Source organism: Varroa destructor, unplaced genomic scaffold, assembly GCF_002443255.2.
Source record: "Varroa destructor unplaced genomic scaffold, Vdes_3.0 BEIS01000005.1, whole genome shotgun sequence".
Taxonomy (NCBI): Eukaryota; Metazoa; Arthropoda; class Arachnida; order Mesostigmata; family Varroidae; genus Varroa; species Varroa destructor.
The window spans coordinates 19,467,765-19,493,624 of NW_019211458.1; the positions used below are offsets into that span (position 1 = coordinate 19,467,765).

The following is a 25,860-nucleotide window of genomic DNA, read 5'->3' on the forward strand; positions in this document are numbered from 1 at the left end:
AGGACGTGCCTGTATCTCGTAGCTTCTCGACACCAAAGACCATCCTCAGAGAGCACGATCAGGCGCTAACCAGGACTTAGTCGGCTTAGCCAGCCTAACTAACCACACAAGTGACGCCTATAGCTACTATGATGATCATTGGTTTTGAGTGCCATTATTACGTCGAACAAGCCGCGACATACAAAGCATGTAAAAGCAGGTCCAACTTCGCTGTTTGCGCTGGTATTCATAACTCTAAGCTTATATTGTTAGCTTAGGATTTTGTTTGCTCATCTCAGGGCCTGCTAGAGAACTAACGAAAAAATGTCGGCCTATCATAGCTAATCAGTTTCGCTGTTCATAAAAGGCGGTTTGTTTAATTCTCATACAAGCAGCTCATATAAGAAAACTTTATAAAGCGTTCAGTAGAGACAAAATATGAGTGGTATATATGTGCTAGTTATGTTAGTCGAACGCGAAATGAACAGTTTTTAGCAATTAGGACAGCACAAGCCGTACTGTTGCAGTGGATTATTCGTAATGTTTTCATTTTATTCTTAGCCTTAACGCCTTTGCAAACAATTTATATATCCGATCAATTGACTTGATGATGTTATGGACGCCCCCGCCGCCGTCTGCTACTACTAACATCCTAGACCTGATCAGCAGGTATTGCCAGATCAGTATGCTACCACACGGCGAAGAGAGAACGGCATTCTGCTTTGCATGCTATTCGGCTTCGCTAATGCCCCCGCAACATTTCAGAAATTGACAAACAAAGCCGTTGATGCTCCGAAGTACCAGATGGCGCTCGTCCTTCTCGATAAGGTTAGTCTACTCATCTGATTTCAACACTTGCACGACGCACCAGCAAGAAGAACTGGAAATCATGAACTTCGCCAGCCGATCAAACATTGGGATTACGGTCAAATGCCTCGATCCGGACGTTGGAAGCTGCACAATGCTCCTTCCAAAGTTTTGGCGCCGTCGTGACGGCAGTGCACCCTACTAGACTACTCTGGGCGAAACCACATCGGACACATTCAGATGGCTGTCAGATACTCTCCATGCAACGCGATAGTCAAGCGTACGATTCAAGCGGTCACGAAGCGGCTGAGTTTCCGCTATAGAAGGACGCAGCTTACTCCAGTGGTTGCTGCCTTGGATAGCGTTTTCGCACAATACATTCGCAAGCGAAAACCCGGGGAGGACACCATTCGGGTTATTCTTAGTCTATTAGATTGTACGGGCCGAGGAGTTTTCCGGCTGTAAAAACGCCGAGGACGGTATGCCGTAGAGCGCGCAGAAGTGCGCACCGAGAGCCCAGGAATCGACAATGTTACATGAAAGCACAGTTCGAGTAGGGCGCGTCTGCCCCGCAGGAAATCAAGGACGGGCAACACCGTGATTTTCCAAGAAGTTGCAGCTGCGTTACCACGGATCATTTACTATCATGAGCCGAGTGATCTGAAACTGAATCGCAGCCGGCAGTTTACCGTGAACGATAAAGGTATATCGGAGTATCTTGAGAAACATATTCCGATGGCTATGCTTAATGTTGAAATGCGCGATGGGAATATTAATAACTTCTAGGTAAATGAAGTGTATAAAACGCTGCGTGAACCCGATTGAATTGGTTCACTGGTAACAGCATTACTTTTCGCAATAATAGATTCATTTGGCTGACCGTTAAAACGCAGCGAACATGCCATTCTTGGTGTCAGAGTGAAGTCAGTTTTTCGCAAACGCGGCGCATTTTTTTTGAAGTTTCAGTGCGAATCATCTGTCATTACGCAGCGTAACGTGTACCCCCCCCACACCGAAGTTATAAACTTCCCTTTATTTCCGAAATGTATATCAGTTTTTATGCGGCTTCTGGAGGATCTGAAGGACGTCTCTAAAGAGGGAAAACGAAAAATGCAGGAAGAGTCTACATTTAAAGGGCTTGAAAATTTACCACAATGCCCCCAAACGCCATTTTTGACCCCCCTGAAGTTTTTTATATTGATATTAACGGCACTTTCAAGGAGCAAAATACTCATTTCTAATTGGGTCGTCTAGACAAGCTCCAACAGTGACTCTTTTGAAGATTTTCCGCGCATTTTTTAAAAACCTTCGCTCTACTGTCATCCGGAGATTTCATTAAACGACACAAACAGTGGATCACTTACCAATATCACTGACGCTGGGTTGTTACTAAAGGGTTGCGGATCAGGGAACAAATAAAAATTACTATCGATGACGATGATGGTTTAGGTCCTGAAACGAAGACGAAATCACGGTGAATTATTAACCATGATATTTAGGAATGACTTTTCAGAGCAGTAAAAAAATTCGCTGATATATATATCAATTCTTTTTTCGTTTAAGCGGTTTGTAGAACAACATGTAAAAAAATTTATATAAAGATATATGTATATATATACGTCAATGAAACATGTGCGAAAAGGCAGAATAAACATAGTCTCACAGGGCGGAAATAACCTCTTGGGCATATGAAATTCTATCATAGTCATAGATAAATAGAATTAGATAGTTCTCGAATATACGCTATGCTAGTTTTTTTTTTTTCTATGAAAGGGATTATGGTAAAAATACAGTCTATTAACAATACAGCGATAAAATCAAGCACAGTCGGGATTACAGTTAGGTTTACGTTGAAAAATCAAAATGCTGATCTTTTTATCAGCATCTGACGTACGTTAGCGGAATGGAATTGCTGTGGTCATCCTGGTTGATTGTGTTTGCCACTGAAAAAACAGCGACAGCTGATAGCAAAGTGCTTTGGATGTTTCAAAGAGCCGTTTGTCAAAGCGTATCAATATCACGTACCTTTTTACGTATTCGAAGATAGGATCGTGGATGATTCGAAGTTATGCCAAGAGAGAAAAAAATATAAATACAGAGCTGGGTCCTGTCAACGTCATGACCTTATGCCACATACTCAGGAGAGAATTTGCTACTCGTATATTTATATTTGCGAAAAGTAAAACTGGACCTTCACTCGTTTGAATTTGCACTGAATCTGTGAGTTGCTTGATTAAATTATTATCTAGATTGTCCTTTTCAAACTATCCATATATTATATGGGGGTAAGGGAGTAATCATTTCTCGTCAGAATAGGAAAATTTTTTATAGGTGGTTATAACCTGTCGTATTATAATTGCAAGATATTCTATTTAACATTTTTTTTTTTTTTTTTACAATTTTCTTACAATTTCCAAAGGTACATATACAGGGACATAGCATTACGTATAATATAATCTTCAAGGCCGCCATATCTTGTAGCAGGAAATATGGCTACGATGTTTTGCGTACATAACCCGACTGTGAGCCTAGGGTGATATTGGTGTTTGTTTCCGAGCTATAACCTGGTACCACTTAAGCGTCCACAGTAAATAAATAGTCTCGCCGTAAGGGGTTTGTGTTTGGATACCACAGATGTAAATACATCTGATGAATATTAAGGTAAAACTTGTTGAATCCATGTTCCCCTGTCTATACTGGTTTTAGAGCAAACGAGGCCTCCTTATCGTATGGGACAGATATATATTGGAGCTACCTAAATACGACTGATGCAACTGACGATGACGACCAGTACGTCTCTGGTCCCTTTTTTATCTTTATATTTGCGTCAAATACGAATCTGTTCAGCACTAACACCCTGCTAAGATTTGATTGCGGCTTCATAAGTATAGAAAAGCACATAAATATAGAAAAAAATAAGCTAATGTTTCCCATTAAATCTGCTACTCTGTTGAATTCAGTCTTTCTCTGACTGTCACAAGCATATTATCGATTTTTTCTGAGGTTTTTTCCCAACTATGTTCTCCTCAATTAGGATTCTCATAACGACGAAGATTATCCTCGCCCTGCACTACATGCTACAGGAAGCTCCTTTGACTAGAAATAGAATAACAATCACATCTTTCACGTTTCTCATCAGAGCTTCCGAATGTCGTGTGTAGTCGTACAACACTGTGAAGCAATATGAAGTATATTGGCATAATATACACGAAATATAGTGATTAACGTATCATAATGAAGCCGTCCGGTTGAGCCCTGAACGTCTTGTTGTGTGTACTTCATTATATCATACTTTTCTATATCGCATAGATCAGAAAGTGGCGTCAATTCGTCCTTACGTGGCTCGAGCTAAGAAGAGTTATGGCGGAAAGAACGCGACATCATTCGAGCGTATCATCAAGCAGATATTATCAGCGACAACAGCCATCGTGGTCCGAAAGAAACAATTACCTAGACTGCAGCAATCTTGTCCCCACTAGGATTATGATTAAGATTCAAAAGAACCGCCAACGGCACGATAGGAAGACCCTATGAAAGCCGTTTTCGCAATGTACAGTCCTCTTTCTCTCTTCTTCTTTTTTCAAAAGGCCTGCTAGTTTTCTGCCGACCAGTTTGTAAACCAACGGCGGTTAGCTGATTGCGGGACGACTGATGTGGACGCGCAGTTAACGGAACAGTGGTGGACTAGCATATTCAATGCTCGATTCTATTTCATGAAACTAGGAGAAATCTGTTTTATATTCATTGAGACAGATAGCTGTGCGCTGGAACGATTGATGGGTTCCATTGTCCATTGATAGTAGTTGTTTCATCTGCGTATATTTGCCATTATTGAAAGGATAGATCGTATTTTACTCGATTTAGAAAAAGCAGAAGTGATTGTACAAGTATGCCGAGCAACCGCATGCGTCGACGAGCCCAGCTTGAAATCGGCCAACAGGGAAGTTCCGGGTCATAACATCCTATCAATTATCATTCAGCTCCAAAACGTTTATCTTGTCCTTAGAATATAAACTGAACAACAACCAGAAGCTGGGAGGTATCAGCTTGGAACAATTTCGCCTTGGTTAAGCATTACGATTTCCCCACCTGTGTTTTTTTTAAACTGTTCGAACCTCTAAACGCTTACTGTCTAGTCACAAGTCGACAAAAGATTGATATAAAGACGCAAATAGTTACATTCCGCCTTTTACTTGGTCTACGCCGGTATCCGAGTAACTATTTATAATAAAAGTATCCATCACATACGTCAGCTCAACTGACGCGGTAGCCACTACCAACTATGCAATTTGAAAAGTAACTCAATTTTCTCTCGTGATCGTAACCGCTAAGCAGGGCAACCACTGCAATGTTTTGTGGCAGTTACAGCTGCCGAGGTTTTTAGCGCCTGTCGATATTTTCGGAGGTATTGTTAGTGCGTTCTAGGTTGTAGCTTATAGCCTATAGGATAGCATTGTTACGCGGCCCCATTATCACAACCACAAAGTCTGCCATCATCTCGTCGTGCGCAACCACGCCCAGCGTCTTCTGCCTAGTAGTTTCACTTCTGTACGGCTTTGCACTTCAGATAAGGTGACACTACCCCCTGTAACTGTCCTACTTTTCTTCTGTAAGGGGGTCTTTCTTGAAACTCTATAAGTTCTGTGTCCTTTGTATACGACGATTGTGTTCGAAAAAGCGAGCATCTCACTGGACACATTTGGTTACAAACTCTTCTTAAATATATAAGAAAAATCTTACAGCATTTTTACAATAAGCGTACCAACATAGATTTAACTCGCATACGTAATCTTCACCTTAAGCTAATGTTAAAAGCCAGATAGCTCTATCAGCAAACGGACGGACCCTACACGTTCTAACAGCAAACAAGAGTACGCTCTTCTATGAGAATTGTTGTACTTCACAGCGCAAACTCTATCTAGATTACTACTGGTCTATCTCCGGGCAGAATGTTCGAAACGAAGTGGTCAGAATGCATTGCTTGTCTACCAGCCTATCTCACCAGTATCTGGTCCTTCCAGTCGAGCGCGTTTCATTGACCGATGATACGCCAATCGCCAGCAGCTTTTGGCCGCATCTCGATAACCTCAGCCTCTTTCATTCTTGCTGTCACCCTGCCTGTTTTTCATTCCAAGCGTACTAGTGTATCTGCAGCTTGATTTCGGCAACTGTGTCACCATTTCATTTAGCCTTTGGTTCCGCTCTATAGTCACTATCGTTTTTCTGTTAAGTTCAGCTAAGTCGGATCTTCAGTCTGCCGCCAAACTAGAACTAGCTTCGGTTGCCAGGGCCTCTAGCCTGAACCTTCTGTTCTTCACAGTCGGCTGCGCACAGCTCGAAATATTCGAAGCTAGTCACCATGTCGTCACCCATTTCGCCATCAGCCTCTGGTGCGCTAATGCGAACCTAACCAACCGATAGCCGATCCATCTTCATTAAAGCTATTTGCAGAGGAGGAAAGGAAGGGGGCGGGGGAGAAAATAAGGCGGAAAGAGATAAGTATATGTATAACTTGCCGCATACAAATATGGTGTCACCTTTGCATCTGATTGACTGCCAAGTTCATTTGCTATACAATAGTAGCTATAGGAGCGCCCCGTTCGTATACCTTCACAAATCTACTGGTAGCAGCAGCGGTGGCGGCAGGGGCAGGGGCAGCGGCAGCAGCTCGTCTGCACTGCGCTGTCCCTTGAGTGCAATATCCAACGTTTGATAGTTAATATGGTCGTAGTCGTGTGAAGTATTGTGTGTACGATGAAGGCACAATCGCCGAAGACCTTTTGGCGTAACCAGCACGATCTCAGTCGTTATTAAGGTTTCTTCGTCTCGAAACGAATCAGCGTCGTGGATATGTGTGAACAAGAAACCGCACGATGTGGCTGTCGGTAAAATCACGAACGAAATGAGAGCTCTGTCGCGACGCATGGCGCCGCCGCTAGTAACGGCCTTTACAGCTTTTTCTAACTACCGTTTTACGATGCAGCGTCACGCTTTTTGGAACTTTGTCCAGGGACCGATCATTGTCTAGCAGTGACATATAATAGGCATTATAAAAGCACCTAGGGGAAATGTCGAACGCGTAAGAGATTAAGAAGTCGTTTGCTTGGCTGGTTGATTGTCTAACTTCACTGACCGTTGCTACGTCCGCTGGCCGTATTGACCCGCCCTGTGTATCCAACTAGCCGGCCAAGAAATATGTCCATGCAGACTTTCCATATCGGTGAATAACGCTTGTGGTTGTACTTATCTGTTCTTGTATTTATTTCAAATTGAGTCTTTGTGCTACCATTGAATGTCACTCACATGGATTGGGGAGCGCATGGTCAGCGGTAGATGCCGTCCATCTGCATTCAATGCCGTTTCTATGCTAGTTCTCGATTTGAAGCAAGTTGACAATCGTTTGCCATTACAAGAAGCCGTTTTAGAAGAAATCGCTTTAGGAACAGGACTCCGTTTTCATTATCAACATGGTCTTCTCGCCCGCTTTTCGCCTGGAAGCCGAACGGCAAAGCTGCAATCCCGTTGTTTAAGGCCAGCCATCGCTACCGGCTGTACCTGCCCATGAGCAACGACAACGCATGTTCGGCGCATCCTTCAGCTTCATATATTTTCCTCACTCTCCCTTCAATCTCGCCTTTTGTTTGAAAACTTTTCGACTTCATCAGAGCCAAAGAATCAGCCTATTTTATATTTTCAATACGCCGCAGAGACAGCAATACCAGCCGCGGCAACCCCATCGTATTCACTTTCTTTCATTGCGCTCCTATTCTTCACGTCAGTGGAACAAAGGCGACTCCTGCGAGCCTGCCAGGCTCTTGTCCATGCCGTGGCTCACCGCTCGCCCGCTATGCTTAACCACAGTTTGTCAACGATTTAACGGTGAGCGACGCAGCTGGATTTCAATTTTAGAACCATTTCACTCCGCCTGTCTATCCGTCGATGAATCTCTGCCCTTTATTTCTTATCCTCTACCTTTCTCCTCCTCTGATTCATCTCTAACAGCTGCTTCCGGCTTTGCCACCAGTAGCGTTACCCTGCCATCGGCCTTTGTCTTTTGTCTATCCATCGATTTATAGAGCAAGCTAGTTGTTTTGAGCGGCACCAGCCCTAGGACGCGCTCGTTCGTCACTGCGTTACTTAGTATTCAGCGTTCAGCCAACCGAATCCAGCAGTCGTTGGGCATCATTCATTTAGATCTGTTGCTAGCTACAGCTTAGCCCTTCTGTGCAAGCGATGCCCAGCGGCTGTCGGGTACGCACAGTAGTGGTTGTGGCCATTATCATCGTGTTATTTGTAATGCTTTATTTGCCTCTATTCCCCGCGCTCGCTTTCGGGTGTTACGACCACCGGTCGAAATGCATTATCTTTACGATTATTGTATGGTTCCGCGTTTTAGGGAAGAGGGCACGATTAGTAATGGTTCTATTATTTAATAACTATCAGGCAATGAACAAGTGGGTCTTACGGCGGATCGTTGATTTGTCGATCATATAACGTGTCTGGCGTCAAGTAATATAGTAATAGATCGAGACCAACATTCGTATACCCGTAGTTTGAAATAGTAGCAGGACTAGCTGCTCTCCCTATTAGGCCGTGACAGTATAATGGTTAACGGTGATGTACTGTATACGATACGGACTACGTTTCTGATACTACCGAAATTCTAGTGTCGAACGAGTGGCCATCCTGTGGGGGCTATTCAAATAATAAAAAATATTCAAAAATAGATGCATAGCGTATATATGATACTCTCGAAGAAATGTTCTCTATCCTTATATTGTTTGGCGGATGAAAATTTTGAATTTGTAGGGGGTGATGTAAAGGCGATGACCATGTCGGAGCCGACTCACTGCCGAGGAAGCCCACACATGCTGAAACGTATAAAATAGCCCATCATTGAAACAATTATGACCCTGCTACTATTCTTAACAGGAAAAAAAAAGGCTTCTCGACCAGTAACCTTTTCGAACGCAATTACTTCCTAGGCAAAGCTTCTTGAAAGTATGAGCAAAACAAAGTATACAGCGGGCACAATGCACCGTTAACAAACGTTCGAAACTCCCGCCACTCTATCGTGCTACTTTTTCTTAGATACTCTTCATACCAAATACTACCCAAGTACACTGACCCGTAGATTCACAGAGAAAGTGTATCCTGAACATTTTATCATCAGATGCGACGTCGTTCATTCTGTCATTTGGTGTTAGCCTTATCTATGAAAAACTTGCTGTATCTAGGCTTACCGTAAGAAAATTTCTGCTTGCTATAGCAATACTAAAGAAATACGCTCCCTCTGAATATATTTCTCTCTATAGTACTGGCTCCTCGAACCTGTATGCAGCCCGTTTTATCCCATCCATGCCCGATATACCGTTGTTATAATCACATAACAAAAAAACTATTTCGTTTACGGTTGGCATTTACTATTACGCCAAATAGAGACATACGAACGTAACACTCTACCTAACTTAGAATAATGAAATGTTGTGAGCACACCCGTCCAGACTACAGTATCGATAAATTTTTGCCATCTTCAACCTAAACAATCGTATTTAGGGAATTATATATGCGATTATTAGATGAATTTTTGAACACGGAATAAATCAGTAATACTAATAAGTACCTACTCTATTTAAAGCAGTTCCTTTTTTAGCTTACCAGAGGAACCTACGCCTTCGTATCGTCAGCGTAAAGTGTTTTTGCTTAAAATGTTTAATCGAGAATAGGCTGACATTTCCATAGATTCGTAAGTAACTGTTTCCTTTTTTACTAAAAAATTGAACGAACTGATTATATATTGGGCACATATTATTCACACACATGCAGCACCCATGATGCGGTACGCAGTATTCCGTAATGACCATTTAATACTCACTTCCAGCTTAATCATTCGAAACGTAGACCTTTGGGCCTACAGTGGCGAGCAGCAGCAGGAGCATCACGTAAAAGCTCCCAAGCTACAACACTAAAGGTCTTAAAGACCTTGCCTTGGGCCTGAATGGCTGCTGAGTGATGCCGGGCAACGGTAAGGCAGACTACGCCACGTTACTACGTTAGTTAATGTAGTCCATTTGGCCGGCCGCTGTCGCGGACAAATGGTGCCTATCCCCGGCTTCGACCGGTTGGGCCGTGCTCAGTTGAAGCCAGTCGGGCTTCACCTCGAGTCGGACTACGAAAACATGAAGCCACTTCGATGAAGTGCTCAAATCAGCCCGCAACCCGGCGGCAACTTGCACTATCAGCGTGCAACGTCTGTAGTCGTCGTTGTTCCTGTCGCTCTCGGTCCATTGGCCCTCGGCAGCAGCTGAGAGATGCTCTGCAGCCCAACAGAGCAGCCCCTTTGTAACCGATACCGCTCTTCAGAGACCGACAAGCAGCGGGCGCCACACGATAGTACAACGATAAAGCAAACGACGAACCAAGCCGCCGTCCCGAGTGTAATGCAAGTCTAGGATACCACTGGCGTATCCTGGAAGGAGGAGACAGCCTCATAGGTTTAGCAGCAATAGCGCTAGCAATAGCAGCACTCCTAGCGAGTTGCTGCTGCTGCTACCAGTACGCCTACGCATGGCCCCTTTCCTGCCTCGCCTAACCCTGGCAACCCCAACCTAGTTGGCTCTTAACCGGCAGGGGCGGAAGTCACGGTTCAGTCGCGTTCCTATCCGACAGCACTAACGGTAACTTAACCCCGTCACTTGCCGTTTCGTGTCGTGTGCTTAGGTGGTCCCTCGGGAGAATCCGTTAATCACTCTCTTCCAGTCTACGATACTGCCCGTCATGCCCACCCTGTAGCCCCGCTCCCTTAGCGACACCCACCCGCCCGCCCTGTCTCTTCTCCCCACGTTGCTTCCTCTCTTCTTTTCCTGCTCTGTTTCTTTCTGTTGTGCACCACCGCGTCTAGCGGTTCAAGCTGTTCACTGCCTTCAGTCCCATTCGACGCCACAACCGGCATCAACAGTAACAGCAACAGCAAAAATAGCGTCAAGCTGCGCTCAGTGGTTACCGTGTACTCTTGGTGCTCAGCTACGCCTTTGTTTCTATTGTCGCCGCCATAACTGCCGCCTCTTCCGCGCCGTATTGCTACTGCTGGCAAGCGGGCAGCAACAGCAGCCGACTGCCAATCCAGTGGCGTTTGTAGTTCGTCCTACGTTACGTTACTCCCAAGTAACTCCTGGCACTAGTTCATCTACCGTGAAAGCAAAACTCTCTACCCATAGAGAGCGGGGAAGTAATGGCTGCGTTCTATCCTTCCCAGTGTCCCTGATTCCCTCTACCAGCGCCCTTCCGCTGGCAGCATACAGCCATATAACAAACGTACGAAAATGCACAGTTCTTTCAGTTCTTTCTGTTGTTCTACTCCAGTTCCAATGCCGACCTTGCTCAGCCATTTCGCCGTCCTGCACGTCGCCGCACCAAATATAGTCACAAATGCGGTCGCTCGTCTGCATCGTTTAGAAGCAGCAGGATAATGAGAGGTAGTACCGTCTAATACTTTCCGCCATCTTTGTCGTCGTCCGAACCTAAATACCAGTAGCAAGACCACATCTAGTAATCGCTTCCAGCTCCGTCAGTCAGCTCCACCTCGGCTTGGCACCGTTTCAAATAAGTCCATTTGTAGTCCCTTAATCCGTGCCTGTTGTACCCAATTGTTCCCCTTTCACTGCCTACCAATTCCGTATCCAGTGCTCAGGGAGTAATTCCCTTCGCTCTTCGTTTGTTTGGTGGAATTTGTCTAGCGTAGTTGCCAGCGCGATCTTTTAAAAATGACGCGCGCTCTCTCTGCCCCACGTTTCTTCATATTTCTCGTTCGTTCTGTACAGGTCGCTCCAGTTCATCTATACCTATCTGCCACCTCCCTTTGCCCGTGTTGCGTATAACAGGTTCTCTCTATTTTTCTAGTTTCGTTTTTGCCTTTCCGAGCTTCGTTCTATTCACCCTTATTTGCGCGGCGCCGTTGCCGACGACTCCTTTTCTCTCCTCGTTTTCGTCTGCGTCAAGACGGTGACGGCCTTTCAGTCAGAAGCGGTAATAGCGGCGGCAGTATTTTCTCCATACGTTACGTTTTTTGTGGCTTTGCTTTCGCCAGTAGCAAGTAAACAAGGAGAACGCTATACGGAGACCTGCGTTCAAATTCCAATAAATCAGACGGCAGACCTATCGTTTCAGTCACTTTGCCTCTATCCTTAGTTCTACTTTTTTCCTGACGTCTGCTCTGTCGTTAGGCCCTTTCCTAGCTTTCACCTTTTCTTGACTATTTCAACGGCTGCGCACCTTATTCACCTCGCTTCACCCTTTTTTCACTGGTCCCATTTCAGCCATAATTCCTGATTCCAAGCTTCAAACATCCAAAACGCGAGTCTTCTTAGCTGTCGTAGAAGCTGCAGCGTCATCTTATGCCGTGCACATAAGGGGATGCTTGGCAGCGTAGGAAGAGCTACTGTTTCGCGTAAAGGGTTTTCTAGCTTTTTTTCATCAGATATAGATTGCAGAACAGCCCCAGCCGACGCAGCGAAGCACTCGAAGATTCCAGCCCAACTAAGAATAGTGCCGTGTGTGCCAACATCACTAGTGATTGCGTGACTGCTCTGAGAGAAATGAGCGGTACAAGCGCGATTGAGGCTTTTTCTTTTCTTTCATGCAAAGATTGTTGCTCTCTTGGACCGGCTGTAGAGGCAACGACAGAGCCTGCCCCTTAGCTGCTGCCATCGATTTGGCGAAACACTGTGGCTTCTAAAAGTTTTCAAGCCATTCCACTTAAGGTGTAAACATCTTGAGCGCTTTATCTGCCGGCTTTAGAGCTGGCTGCAGCCGTTGACTTTATGCCGACTCCAGTAACACCATACAATCTTAATGTTATTGTCAGCACAATCGTTGCAGGAGCAGAATACAGAACAGAAGCAAAACTGAAAATAGATGAATCTGCAGACAGCCCTCAATAGCAACCCCGCGTTCGATGGCCGGCACGACGACTCCCGCTTTGTAGTTATTCAGAAAGGTGAGCGCATGCAGATCCCCCAAGAACCAGCTATCATAGAGCGATGTGGTAACTTACAATTGTATAGTTTGTTTAAAGTACCGTCGAAAATAGAAAACAGAGATTTGTGGAACGGTGCAACGCACTTGTTCGAATTCATACTTCAATGATATATCGTATACATAATTATAAAATAAAAACATACTACTACGCTACATGATATGTACATGTTCTCTCTGTATAGGTTTATGTGTTCTAGCTGCATTTGTTACAAGATCCATTTATTAGAAATAATTGAAACTGCTACAAATAACCATGGCTATAAACGCCGTCCAGGTTTGCCCTATGAGACGTTCCTCATACCTTTCTCTGTTTACTTTTACCCGTTTGTGGATTATTCAAAGAATTCGCTGCATAAATAACTTCAAAGACTTCTGTGAAGTGGATCCCTTGAGGTTAGAGATCTCTGATTCTTTTGCAGCACGGCACGTAATGCGCGTGGTATGTTCGAATCCCATGAAAGCTACGAATTTAATCATTTGCGAGTCATCGAGCGAGGGCTCACAGCTATAGAAATAAATTTTAACTGGCGGCTTGCGTCGTACGCAACAATTTCGGTCTAGGCCCTTCACAGGGTTGCTACCTAATGGCAAGCTATTACATTTGCAAACTTATAGATGATGAGTTTATAGCCTCACGTTAGCCACCTACAATAGAAGCCGATATCGATTATGTGGTCACAACAATTAGAAAGGCGCAAGAGACAGACTACGTGGATTGTATTGGTCAGGGCACGCAATGATGCTATATCCGCCGGTCGCTTGATCACAGTACAAGTTTATTGCTATTACTAATAATTGTTATTAAACTGCATTACGGCCTACAACATTGTCTAAATCAGGTCGCGATCGTATATTTGTGCTTATTGTACAAAACTTATGGAAAAATTCAGTATTGATATTGATCGCGGCGTGCGACGCGACACAGATAATTAAACCAAGGATGGATTATGACGCAGAGCCAAATTTGACTACTTGACCTAATTCGTTCTATCGTAAAAGCGATTGTTGATCGGCATTGAATAACATTCTATTCATAGCCGTAAGCCGCGATCATCTCTGCTTCTTGGCCTAAAGTCGAGTCCACATCAAGACCAACGTCTTTGTTTGGCTTTAGGCACAGGGCGCAAGAATCTATTGATACGGATATAATCAATCGTGAGCTTGACTGTTTTTGCGGAGCATCCTTTAAAGCTTTGGACCTATTCGAGCAGTACCGGAAGCCCGAATAGAGGTAGGTCCTAAATTGACTAGCAATCCTTTTCCAGTGAACAGCGAACTGCTTCATTTGCCGACATGTTCGACAGATTCGAAAGGTGCTCACAGGGTTCACCATCTGGGTCTGCTGTCAGCTATTACCGTGGGTTCTGTATCTTGAAGACAGCAGAGAATCGAGCCTTGTTCCCCTTTCATTGCAAGATCCCAAGGCGACGACAAATAACTTCAAATTAAAAATGAATTAAACAATTTTCAACTGGCCATCTGTATCCTGCCAGTTTTCTCGTCCTGTCTTCTATTCTGTCATATCGCTCGTTACTTTTTGTCTATACACACATTTATAGGCTTGCTCGAATTGCTGCCGATCAGCTAGAAGACCCTGCAGATTTTGCTAGTCACTTCTCCCGTCATGTGTAAAATAATCATGTAGCACATACGACACGATTCCACAGTGACCAGTCATAAGAAAACGACATTTGCAATCTCGTACGATTAATGTGGGTGTTAGGCTTGCTTTTAACAAGTCATACATACGCACAGTTGCAAAGGACAGATACGGCTATATGCACTACAATGAAGTAGACGACAAAGTCCTTTTATCGGCCCGCCATCACGATTGCTCGCAGCCGGGGCGACGGAGCAGCTTATACTCGAACAAATCAGGCAAGCATTGTTCTCTCGCCACGGGACTGCTCTTACTTTTGATTCTGCTAGGATTTTGCAACTACAACAGCAGCTATGGTTATTACGGCCAGCTTGAATTTCTATGCTCTCAGCAGGTCTCTTTGCGTGTCTCGCCGCCAGTATTTGTATACACTTGAGACCATGTTTGTATGTGTCTTTGTCTGTAAGTGAGTCTTTGTATGTTTAGTACGTTGCGCCGCCTTGAAGGTAGCAATCGCTACGGTCAGTAGTAGCTAGTTCGCAACAATGGAAGGAAACTATAGTGGTTGGCCCTCGTGCTCGCACCGAAAACCGCTTCTGTTCACGGTTCAAGATGTAATAATGTCTGTACAGTGTTTTTTCTGATCGCTCAGTATACAGTATAATCTACCAAAGGCATCTGGTTCAGCACGTCTGTTTGCTACATCTGGCTATCTATCTACTTTGTAGGTAAATAGCCTACGAGGCCACAACTCTGACTCTTGTGGTTTCTACAAATCGACACATTTACATCTTGGTGTAATCTCTAGCCACAAGGTAAGCACTCGTCTGCGGTCTTGAGTCAAGGATTCGTGAGGCAGATACACGAGATGCAGGAGGACGACGTTGGCGATAGCGACCAGAAAGGCAATAGCAGTAGCAACGGCTTCAGTACTGCCTCAAATCAGAGATAATTCCTGTTCACTGGAACTGCAGGAAAATCAGCAACGAAACAGATAAAACATACAGCGGCTGATTTAACAATACGCGTCTGTCTTCCATTCAGCAGTAGCTTTCATCACTGACTCTTGAAGTTTTCGTTCCACTTGTAACGGTTAGAGCTCTTCGTCACAGCAGCAGTAGCTACAAAATTGAGACCAGAGAAGCGGTGACGACAAAGTGGCGACCTTTATAGATAACATTGGAACGCAGGAGTTTTCGCTCGTTTCTCGTCTCGCTGGGAGAGGTTTTACTATTATAGAATCGACCTCTAACATAGTTAAGCGACGACATCTGAAAAATGCAAATATAGTCTCTATCCAGAAAGCTGCATCAAGTACAAAGAAGAAGAAAGATTCGTTTTCTTGTAGTTCAGATTCCCCGAGTAAGGCTTCCCCTGTCCAGAGAAGTTAACTTAACTTGAAATCGGTAAACGACCTCTGTGGCTTCGAACGATTTATGATACATCTTGCTTACGGAGATACGTTCTAATAATAATAATAACGCATACTCAAGTTGCGCATAGTGCGCAACATATCCTTGAAGTACTAGCTGTGCTGCGAGCTCTCATATTCACTTCGTAGATGTGCTTTAACCATAGTGAGGTCTAATCGACTTCAAAAAAGCAACTCCGATAAAAGATTTCGATCGACGACACTTCGACTTTTTAACGACAAAAACAGTGGCTCTTTGCTGCAGTGTATTGCGTGCGTCTAGGAAGCAACCAAACTTATATGCATTTGTTCAGGCCATTGCATATCTGTAATGTGCGAACTCATCTTAATTGCGACATGCAGGTACCGTGATATTATATTTGTGTATATTATATATATACACAAATATAATATCAATACCGTGATATTATATATATACACATTTATTTGTGCCGCATAAAACCAATTCAGCACGATCTAAACTATGTCATTTTGCCCAAAAAAGTAGTTATGCGTAATTTCTACACTTACCAGTCTTCATCTTTACGTGCCTCCTATTAAGTCGGATAAATTCTATTTTCAAGCAAGCAGTAAGCCCGAGCAGTGTAACTGCTCCATTTGCAGCCCATTTTTTAAAATGTCGCAAGCACTCCCAGCTCGCGTGACATAAACCGCGAGAAATATTAACAGTCATAGCTTGATGAAGCCCTCGATATTCCCGATGTCTCAGCTGAGGTCGCTAAACGAGGCGTGAGCAGTGACTCTGAAAGGTGGAGTAGGTATCGTAATGCACACACATCTTCGAGGCTGGAGCAGGTGTTGACGCACGAAGCTGAAGTGCCGGAGGCTTTGTACCCTAGTACTACAAACTTTTGAAGACCCCGCCTTAAACGTCGAACCGTGTCAGCCGCCTTACGCTCTACCTTAGCTGAGTATATAATGCAAATTCTATTACCAGCATTCTCTAGCGGATCTGCGTGGTGTGAAGAAACACCCTTTTATCCAGCCAAAACATCTCATAACTTCGAAGAGAGCAGTCTATTCGAAGTGGACCACACATTGTTATTTATCCTTAAACATACAGATCTATATGTATATGGACGTGGTGTGTTTGCAGGTGAATGTTGTATGCTACACCTCGTCATACACTCTATTCGTTTGATTGTTAATAGTAATAAGTACATGGTCTGCAACTGGAAAATCACTTGCAATTTTTGCTACTTTACTGTAGTATCACAAAAAATAAACAGCCAGCTATATCACCTACTATATTATAAGACACGAGTTATCAAATATCTGCCAGTAAAGCATCATCTAAGTTAGCACACTTGTCGTGTATCATTTTATAAAGTTAGTTTGTACATTTGTTTGTCTCAAAATGGTATCAAACAGTTTTTCTAATCAACTGTCTATTAATACATGTTCACAGACACTAACTCATTAGCTAGGTAAGATAACGAGTCCAATCACTTTGGCTAGATTTACAAGAGGCTTTCGTTTGTCTACCCTATAGACTCTATACTATATCGTATTTGATGAAAAAGCACTTAGAGGCGACGAGGTCTAGGGAACGTTGGGTGAAGACCAAATCTAATTTATCATTGACTTGGCATTAACTAATTGAATTCTAATTTTAGCCAACTCAACATGCACAACAATTCAGCATACGCTTTCGTTCGTTTGGCGCCTCCCCATCCTTCTCAGCCTTGCCATATACCTGGCTAGAACGAGCTGTCGTGGCATTCACACGCCCACTATTACCCAAACGTCCAAAAGCCAATAGCCAGCCAGCTAGCTAGCTACGCTCGAAGGTTCTACTGCTCGGTAGCCATGCTGCAGCACCCTAGGTAACGTTTGCCAACAATCTGTAATCGGCTTAGCACGTCTCTCTAGCGTGTTATATTTTCGGAAATGTAACAATCCCATAGCCAACGCGGCGCTGCCACCCGGTAGATAGAGACGGTAGCGGACAGAAGCACGGTCTTCTACAAAAACGCGTCTCGCCTCTTGGCAAAACGCCCTGCGCGCAAACTCCGGCAAAAGCAGGTCAAGTAGGACGCTCATATTCATGATATAACAAGTTAGGTGCCTATGGCCCTTCACAGTGCATTTACCTAAACTCTTATCGTGCCAATGACAAGAATTTATTTTATGGTGATGCAGCGTTGAAGACTCATGACTCGCTGCTTCAGGATGCACTGTAAATTTAATATTAATCCTAATGGAACTTAGTCCCTTGATAGGGCTTCCTTATACCTTCATCACAATAGTTACAGAAAAAGAGAAAAAAAGAGAGAACAAAGCAAGAGTCATATGTAGACTCTTGCTTTGTTCGACCTTCCACACTTCGTAGTGAATAATAAGATTTATAATTTTCTTTCGGTCCCTCGCATACATATCGGCTTGGAACGGCACTAGAAAATTGCAACTTATAAAGCTTGGTGCTGATTAAATGATAATAGAAAAAGGGAGGAACACAGGCATTAGGGCGTAGATCGTTCTGACGGTAGGAACTCAGCTAAAATGCGACAAAACGATAATCTTTACACATTTCAAAATTTTCCTAGGTTTTATAACGCTTGACATGATGTTGCTCATTTTATAGACTCTTCACACCCAATTCACGCGTTCTGTCCTTTCGCGAACGTTTGTTTTGCCGCAAAGCCACGTTGCTCCTATACTCTGTACCTACATAGGCTGTTTCTATACCTATAATGACATAGGTATAGATGACTTTTCTGATGGCCTGCCTCCCTCGCCCTTTTCCTTTGCCCTGCTTGTTGGAGTTCGCGTGAGACATTTGACGCCCGACGCACGGACGACCCGCTGTTTTTCCTACATAGCCCACGATAGTGCGCCTAATGAAAGAAATAGTAATGACTTCCACGCCATTAGTTTTCGGCTAACTTTTGCCTTCTCTCTGTTTGCAAGCGTAGTCCCACCGCATAGATTTCTGCACGTTCGAGCCCACTCCCTAGTCTAGCACGCTGGCCTTGTATTGCTTTTCTATTGCAAAAAGCGCCATGCCAAAGCACAACCGCTTTTCAGGCAAGCAAAAAACTTGCGCTTGGTACGTATCCAGCGTAGCTTCCATAGCAGCAAGCATGAAAATAACGAGAGGATAGGCCTGCAGCAGCGAACTAGTTACACAGATAGACATAGAACCCTCTTTGTGGCCACTATTGCAGCAGTACCACTAGCATACGTCACTGCTTCGATAGAGAGGCGCGGGTAGGTGGGGTCGCCTCGCCAGGGAATAGAAGGGGGGCAGATTGAGCGTGCAACGGCCGGGTTCGCGCTATCTCACAGAGCACCCCTACACTCTTTGGTACTCAAATGAGGGGGCAGCAGAAAAGAACATCTTCTACACTCGCATCTTCTATTGCCGATGTGCTTTACTTCGATATAGCTGTACACAACCCTTTAGTCAATGCTGCACGTGTAACAACAACTGTTTCAACTACTCGTACATGAGTAGTACTAGCACAAAGCATTTGTGACAGCTTGTTCAATTTTCACTTCTGTCCCTTCTTGCTCGAGCCTGGTTGCTCACAGATAGTGTCCTGCTACCCCGGCTATCATTGTTCTTAAAGTGTTCCTACCCTAACGGGTTTGCCTCTCATCGAGTAGAGATACCTGCATACATGTATGCCTGCAGGTATGTGTGCAGACGATGCTACTCGCGCTGGATTCCCGTTCTTACAGCTGCAATTACGCTCGACTTCATCTACATACCGAAAAAGACCGGTGAGGTGGTGCTTACAGATACTCTTTGTTCGTGGACTCACTTTTCGTAGATGGAGGAGCAAGTGCGTGCCCTTTTACTTGTTCACCATTTAAATAGCAGAGGACAATGACAGTCGTTATTGTATGGCAGTAGCAAAGACTATGCTTAGCTATTCCAATACCAGCCCAGCCATTGCTTAACCAGGAGCGCAACATTTAGTATACGTGCACATATCGCCAAGGATCGGTGCACGTGCGCAGTGTTGTGGCCTAGTCAGCACAGTAACGGGTGAGCTAATGCTACAAGAAGCAACGAGAAAGAGAGATAAAGAAAAAAAATACACAACGAAAGATAGGATATACACGAAGCGACATTTCGCCGCCCCAGCACGACTGCAGGGCAACAGGAAGGACACTAGCTCAGTTCAGACTACTCCCTTTACATACTTTTTGTTTCTTTAACTCTCTCAACTCCTCGATTCCTCCGTTTTATCTGTAAACGATAACGGCAGTTCAAGGTCAAACGGTGTTCCGCCGTCGCCCAAGCTTCCTTTTGATTGTGTCTTCGAATTTGGCTTTCGTTTTTCGACTGTCAATAACAGCTTCTAACGGCGACCGGCTTGGCTATAGCCGAAAACGTTCCGCTCGAACGATCTTCACGCCACAAGTTTCTGAAGTCATACGCTATAATGTAATAGTTGGGCAAGGCAAAAGATGTGCTGCTATGTTCGGTCTAGTGAAGGCGTTAAGTCCGCGAAGTCTGCGCCGAGGACCCCGTTAGGATCAAACCATGGTAGGCGGGCTGGTCATGTGTCGCACGTGGGGACGTTTATGCTAGCCCTCATCGATGCACAATAAGGAAAAGTCAGCGTTCTGTGACAGTTCAAGGAAAAGAAACGGTAACAGTGTAACCGCAGAACAAAGTAAGTGATTTGACACATATGAGCAGCTGTAATCGTGGCAACTATTGCGGCAGGAGCTGAGGTAGTTGTAGTAGGTGATAGGATCTATTGTAGATAGACGAGGGAAGAACGCAATTGAAGAAAGAATTCAGCCAGGACAAGTGCGTGGTTAAGGACGGCCTCTGATGGTAAAGATGGATAACGGCTGACAGTCGCTGACGTCACCTAATGAAAGATTTACTGCAACCGAAATTCTGGTGTATTCAGAGTAAATTTCAATATAGGCGACAATGTTTGGATACATGGGTGGTTGTAATGCATTTTTGTATATGTTTGCGGAGAGCGTCCGACAATATATAGGGAAAAGTACAAGCGGTTAGGGCTGGGGCTTGAAGCGTAGCAGAATTTCATTTGCTAAGACATAACACAGGACCCCGTTGCCGATTGAATCTATTACAACACCTGCTGCTATTAGTTATGTTAAAGGTAGGTTGGGGAAATGAAACGCTCAGAGAAATACTTGATTGCATTGCAATAGTCATCATTCACAGTTAGTGACTGACTGCTAGTAAACTTGTTACTAGTCGAAAAGCGGAGGTTAACTCGTTTTCAGGAAACTTATAGGTACACACGAAATTTCTGAGCTCGTATCGGTCACGGTTCCTATTTTATGACCCCACTTAATTAGACATCTAGCCGCGAGCGAACTTGGACAGTAGACAATTGAACCCTAAGCAAATATTATCGAACAAACCACGAACAGATAAATACCTAACAATGATAACAACAAATAAATACAATTGCTTTTCTACGTTTGCATGTGCAGGAAATCTTTATTGTGTATGAACAGCCATTCCTTCGTCGCGTCAGAATTCTATATAACGACCCTTCTATAATAGTTGGAACGGAAAACGAAACATTGTGTACATCCTCAACGACGTCTTACAGAATCACATCGTTCATCGTGCACTAATCAGGCCCTCATTCGTTCTTTCGCACCGGTCATTTTTTCTGTTGAGTTGCTGCTAATGTCCTTCACTAGCGCTGCGGTCAAGGCCTGAATCTCGCTTCTCGCTCTACAATCCACAATGTTCTGTAATTCTGTGCTTCGATCTTCGATTGTAGCAGCCTAGATTTACCCACAGTGTGCTCGTTAACCGGAAATTGCACAACGAAATAAAGAAGAAGCCTCTTGGTCAGCGAAGCCAACGTGCGTCTATGCTCTCCGCGGCCTGTTTGACTAGCAGGGTCGCTTGCCATTTGCCAGCTAATAATAATTGTATGATATCCAGTTGCTTCCATTGTAGCGAGTGTTTAGAAATCGATGAGAGGAAAAACGACGGTGACCACTGCTACTACCATTACTACTGCTGCTGGTAGACGGAGTACTGATGAGAACGAAGAGGTGTCGGGGCTCGAGAGGTCGGAGTGTATTGGAGGCAAGCGGCATTAGAGCCAACTGTGCAAAGATCGACATTGAGGAAATAGGCTGCAGAACAGTAGGCACCGAACATCGACCAGTAGAAGACAAACACTGCCGCTTGCTCCGCCAGACAGCGCTATGCTGCATAGGCAGATTCAACTGAGACAGTGGCTGTCGTTTTCATCTGTAGCAGAATTTTTTTTTTCTCAATTTCTCTTGCTGGTTGCTCGGTGAGAGAGAGTCCGAATCGTGTGAAGATGATCGCTGTCGACGGCAGAAGCATTGGCCATTAATTGTAAGCGGGCCACATTTATTGAGTCATCCATCCTGCGAATGAGAAAGAAAGAAGCATGCAAAAAAAAAAAAGGAAATTCTGATGAGATGAGCGGGTGACGAGCTGGACATGGTAGCAATGAAGCCCAGCCAAACAGACGCACCCATGTACACGGACTGAAGTCCGATCCTGTACAGGCATAAGGTCCTTTGTTATGTATCATACAACGAGAAGAGGTATCTACCTTGCGGCGTTCTTTCAATTATAAGCGGTCGCGGATAAACGAACCAAGTACTTCGATTCAACCGAGAGCAGCGGAATCAGCTTCTTTTCTATTAATAGCAGAATCCTGCTGAGCGAGACTGCGTTCAATGACGAATAGAACGTTCAACCTTGTCCAAGCAAAAGGGTACACCTCTGCCAGCATAGTCTCATGTTAAATGTGATTAAAAGCCTGCTCTTATGTGTAACCTATTTGATAGGGTTTAGTTATTGAATGTAACAGTAAAAAATTATTATGAAATACCAGGAGACCTAGTATTATTGAAATTGATGTTTTTTTTTTTCGATAAAAGAAAATAACGAACTTGTTAGAAAAATTCCTAGTATTTATGGAGCGTATTTGAGAAACGGTCGTTGTTGTTTTACGACCGTCGTGGTGATACGCCAGTAATTGCAATGGCCGTACTCGGACAATTCGATCAATATATTCAGACAAAAATTAACGAAGTGCTCTTAAAGGTAAGCAGTGCTAGTATTATCAGATAATTATGCGTTTTTCGAGGACACGCTTTATGAATATCTGTCTTGCTATACGGGTAAAGGAGCGGATATTTGCCTCTATATTCCCTTACAACCTGATATTAGGCAACACATTTTTTGTACTCGTAGAATCACCAGTGTTTTCGCACGGACTCTAACGTGTCGCCCTCTATACAGCAATGTTCTGTTGACACAGTCCAGTGCGTCTCTTTCTAACGTCATCATTCATCGCACCGATTACCGAACGAGGACCAAACCTCACAACGTTATATCTTCATATGTCACACTCATGTTAACCAAGACGCGCCAAGGTACCCTAGCCTATGATGACAATGCAGATCCCTTGTTTTTCTCTGTCTCCATATGCAGGCTCAAATTCTACTCTCGGCATCGAACATTCTTTCTCTCTCGATTTTTCTCTGCCACTGACTGATCACTGTTCGTTGTCCATGGCTAAGCTGGATCCCTATTGCATGGGCCTTAGGGCAGTAGGAGCTGTTTTCAGTGCATCCGTTATAGCGTACAAATACGTGCGCGCCGCATACAGTTTTTAGGGGATCCTGTGCTGTGTCTAAGAAATATGTTCACATCTAGTCGCTTTCTATCGCGGCATCGCGGCCCTCCTGGCATAGCCCCTCCTTTACCCCGCTCGGTCGACAGGCTAGCGTCCGTCCTTCCGTGCACCGGCTGGCTCGCCCGGAGGCAACTAGGCCGAAGCGAACTAAACCAAACCGGCCTTCCTACTATGTTCCTTATGCTCCTGTTTTGTCTCTAATGACGCTAAATTAGAGTCCGCCCATTTGTCTAATAATTATGGAGACTAATGGTCGAGGACATGTAGTAGCCAGCAGAGCCAGTGCCATTGACCCTAGTGTAACACGCTTCCGAGTCAGCTGAGGTTGCAAAGGGTGCTGCGTTTGTTACCGCAGAGCCAGCACTGCCATCCAACGTCGGAACGGAGTTTTGCTGGCTGGTTTGAAGGGCTATGAAGGTTTGACGGATTTAGTCCTGCTGAGGTGGTCGTGGTAGTGGCTCACCAGTAGTGGCGGTCCTTTCTCAGTTGTTTTTTTAGCTGCTAGGCAAACGACCCCGCTGCCGTTGCGGCTAGTCTGAACTGACTGCCTTCCTAGCCCTAGAACCTAATAGAGCAGCATCTGCCAGCTTCTTGCTGTGTCCCGCAGCATGGCCGGCGCAGCCATTGCTTGCCGGCCCACTGTATCTGAGAAGAGAGATGATTCCCTTATTGAGGAGCCCCTCCCTCACTCCGGGTTGAGCTGGGTTTGCTCCATAGCCCTGGGGCTACGAACTCTTCCGGAGTTTCCCTGATGGTCCATCTTACTGCTGGTCGTTGCCGGATCACCCTTGCGCCTCTCTCAGCTCCCATTCGACGCTGCGAATCTCGAGCGAAACATGCGATGTTTCGTCTGTTCTTTGCCTACTCTCCAGTCCTTCTTCTACTTCCGCAAGCTAGCGGCAGCTATATACACGTAAGACGTTTTAGCAAAAAGTGGCCACAAGACCTAAAAACGGTTGACATTGCTACTAGCAAACGCAGAGCAGCCGAAAAGCGATCTGGCCAGCCGCGCTTCAGCAAGGAACGGTGACTGGGGATAACAGCAGCGCGCAATCCACCGACAGGCCATCACGAAAAAAGACGAAGCGAGAGAAAAACGGGTAATGGTCTCTCAGACGCTGTGTCGATCCTTCCTTTTTCTCGATCATACTTTCTCTCGTTTGTTGCTTTTCCTACTCAGCGTATGTTGGTGTAAACGTCGTTTTGCTGCACTCAAGCATTGATATACAACGATCCGCTGTTTTCTCGCTGACCGCTCAGGCTGCTAAGGGTTAGTGGAGTGCGTGCCTAGTTCGACAGGAAAAGCAACAGCAGCAGCCCGAGCGAGGAACGCTAAGTTGACGAGTAGCTGCCCCAACGGGTAAGCGTATGACGCTAAAGAACGGTGCCAACGTTAGCTACACCGCGACGCCTCACAAGAGAAAAAAAAAGCTTCCAGCAGCATACGGGTTGCCATCGAAAGAGATATGGCCGAAGAAAGAGAAAGGGCCTACTTGCGTGTTTGTCTGTGCGTGCAACTGGGCAAATGCCCGGGAAAGGCCAGAGGTGAAGACTGGACGGTAAAAAACGTCATGGGCTGGGCATGTTGTTTCTTGCTAGTAGACTTAGTAACTTGTAAACTCTCTGCTGCTGCCGACGTTGCCACAGCGCACTGGCAAGCGACGAAGGGAAGGCACACAACGCTAGTAGTAATAGAAAGGTCACAATAACAGTAGCAGCAGCACTCTGAAAACTAAGGAGGCGAGTAACTGTAGACGGAACCACTTAAAAACGACAGACGGCAAACCTCGTTATAGGTCATTACAGCTAAGCTTAGTTGGTACGTTCTTTTTCGTTAGTACAAAAAAACAGCAGTGACAGACACCACTGCGAAAGTGACTGAAAAATGCGTTGCAAGATGGTGAACAAGGTGACAAAGTGCGCCGTAGAAAAATGCTCCTTCGAAACATTGAAGTTCTCTTTATTGCACCAAACCGCTGCGACTTTACAATTGTGAAGACGGCCGAGATGCCGATGCCTGAGGTTTGTGCAACATAGACATAACGGAACTGAGCTATGTATGAGTTGACTTAATACGAGAAGAGGGTTGGGTTCAATAAATCATCCTTCATGGTACAGTGACAGCAAACAGGGAAGCCACATGTTCGTAGTGTGACTATTGCTATTGCTGGTGTCGTCCACATGGCTATCAGCACTGCAAGATTGGCTTGATGGAAGCGCGGGTGGAAATGACACCTGACCAGCTAATGTATCTAAGAAGCGCACCAGTTTCAAAGCTGAAAATGGGGCAACTTTTAACTGGGTTGCTTGAAGACGACGAAGAGTTGGAGGGGGCTTTGCTTCGACGCTTTTAGCACTCAGTTGGA

The 25,860-nt window shown here is 44.8% G+C and overlaps 3 long non-coding RNA genes across 6 annotated transcripts in view; 2 read left to right on the forward strand and 1 right to left on the reverse strand.

Annotated features, from left to right (window-relative positions):
- The window catches only part of LOC111251824 (uncharacterized), a 27,507-nt gene extending 20,618 nt beyond the window's left edge, over positions 1-6,889 (reverse strand). For 2 of the 4 annotated variants that reach the window (XR_015328325.1, XR_015328326.1), the window contains exons 1-3: positions 6,395-6,889; positions 5,789-6,227; positions 2,151-2,238 (exon numbers count right to left, since the gene is read on the reverse strand). This is a non-coding gene — a long non-coding RNA (uncharacterized LOC111251824). The remainder of the gene's footprint in view (positions 1-2,150; positions 2,239-5,788; positions 6,228-6,394) is intronic. The other 2 variants (XR_015328324.1, XR_002673984.2) reach the window with 2 other exon arrangements.
- LOC147755394 (uncharacterized) lies at positions 6,869-18,465 on the forward strand. Its single transcript, XR_015328327.1, has 3 exons — positions 6,869-7,665; positions 12,650-12,781; positions 15,151-18,465. It is a non-coding gene; the product is annotated as an uncharacterized LOC147755394 (long non-coding RNA).
- Positions 18,466-18,471: 6 nt separating this feature from the next.
- LOC147755395 (uncharacterized) lies at positions 18,472-22,707 on the forward strand. The gene is made up of 2 exons (XR_015328328.1): positions 18,472-20,482; positions 21,288-22,707. It is a non-coding gene; the product is annotated as an uncharacterized LOC147755395 (long non-coding RNA).
- Positions 22,708-25,860: the final 3,153 nt, after the last annotated feature.